The sequence below is a fragment of the Montipora capricornis genome, chromosome 12 (genome assembly GCF_036669925.1).
Source record: "Montipora capricornis isolate CH-2021 chromosome 12, ASM3666992v2, whole genome shotgun sequence".
Taxonomy (NCBI): domain Eukaryota; kingdom Metazoa; phylum Cnidaria; class Anthozoa; order Scleractinia; family Acroporidae; genus Montipora; species Montipora capricornis.
This window is the reverse complement of record NC_090894.1, coordinates 40,381,264-40,383,444: the sequence shown is the minus strand read 5'-3', so window position 1 is coordinate 40,383,444 and position 2,181 is coordinate 40,381,264.

Sequence of the window (2,181 nt, the reverse complement as noted above, 5' to 3'; positions counted from 1 at the left end):
AAAAACAGTGTAGTCACAACCTTTCTACCTCTTTTAATTAAGCTGCGACAACCAGTTCCTCGGACTGGTGATTTAAAAATTAATTTTATATAAAAAATTTTTGGAATGTCATCACTAAACACAATTCCACACACACATGTATTTTAAATATACATGTTCACAATAATTAATAAACAGCTAACACACTTGAAAAATATAATAAGTGAAAAGATGTAACTTATGTTCAATTCGCTACATGTACATGTACAGTAGACAATCAAAACCTAAAGAAAACTGCAGCACAGGACTGTCTACTTGGGTAAATATACACACCATGGCCACCTTCTATTTGGCAAATACTCAACATTACTTGACACATATACAATACAAATGTTTTTGTACCTGTTTCCAGTCATGTGATTTGAGGTATGGTTTCTTACAGAAGAAAGCACATGGCTTCCAGCCATAACCTGAGGGCACGCACACATTAAGTGCCCGCTTATCAGCCAGTTTGAGGTCCGCACTAGATAGACGAAATGGAGCAGCAGGCAGCATGTTTCTCTCGCTCTTTGATTTGCCTCTTTTTCTCGCTGTTTGCTCTGTTTTGGTTTCATCACCTAGAAAACAACAAAATAACAATAAAACAGATCCGACCATAAGAAAAACCTTAATGTTTTTTACTTCGCAGATGGATTTAAACATTCTGAATGGAGCTGTTTTGCTTTGTAAACTCCAGTGTAATACAAAAAGGCAAATACAGAAAGCAAATTTACTGTGTGAATGTATTCATGGCTAAGTTGAAACTGAAAAAGGAAGTTGCCCACCAAAATACTGTTACTGTATTTGACTGGAAACAACATCAGATGTTTTCTAAGGTTTTTTGACCAGAAAATCACCTTCAAATAATGTTGAGCTGCAGTAGATCTTTAGATAAAGCAAAAATTTATTGTTTACTTTGTTCACATTGAGCGATTTTTCACGATTTATGCAAGTTTTGATTAATGCGATCGGATGCAAGTTGAGGTTCATCATTATGCAAAATCACACAACTGGCCGGCCACAGTTTTGTGAGGTACATGTACATGTAACTGTAAAACAAAAACAACAAATTAATGACTTAATTAAACCTAGGTTTGCCTGTTTGAAAAAGTAGAGATTATAATAATGAAGTGGCAAAATTAATGTGGCCACTGTTATAAAATGTAGAAACCTACTTTGTGTGGCCTTTCCAGCTGCTTCAGGCTCGTCAACTTGCTTTTCCTGTAGCCAGCATCCTTGAAAACGACCCAACTCTTTTTCTGCCTTTCTAACTTTTATGCTATCACCTTTACCAGTAATTAAGTCAAAAAATGTGCAAACAATATTTTTGAGGTCATGCATCAGGTCAGGAAAAGCTTGACTTGGCCTGTCATAGTTGGGCAACAACATGAAACAGTTGACACCTCGTGATCCAGTAGCTTTAGCAACATTACTTGCTTGTGCTTTGTTCTTTGCTCTGTTGTGGGCAACTGAATTCCAAAGAATATCACTGATATTGGCTTCTTCTGGTGCTGACCTTTTTTCTGGTTTGAAGTCTGGAAAGGACCTTTTCTGTTTACGCAAGGGGTGATCTTCACTAAGATAGCGTCTGTTTTCCAGATAGACTACCTTGTCCAAAGAGGACACAAATTGGCCTAGTAGTAATAAAAAAGAGAAGCAAAGGAAACATTGTACCATACACTGCATGTATTTAATGACATTTTGACCCAAAAATATTCATTTCAATAACATTTCAGACTTACAGCCGGTTAGCTTTACATTAAGTATTGGTCTTGTCTGATCAAATTGCGACTTACATTTGAGGACAGAAAAAAGTAATTACTAATCCCCATGAAATTCCAAAAAACTGAGAGGCAAAACTCCTCCCTTGCCTTTAATAAACTTACCTATTGACTTTTGATGATGTCAGTGAAAAGGCATGAATGTATGAAACGTAGTAATTTAAGTTGGTGGAAAGTTTCAATAGAAAACTTTAGATGTTGCATGATACGCGATATAAAAGCTGTAATGTACTTTCAGGGCATTGTATATTATATTGATTTCTTCTGCTGTGCACAAGATTAAAAGCAAGTACGTATTAAAAGCTTACAGAACGATAAGTAACAAATTGTGATGTGTATTAAAATTTGTTTGCAGACTCGGCATCAGGAGCATTAGAAAACT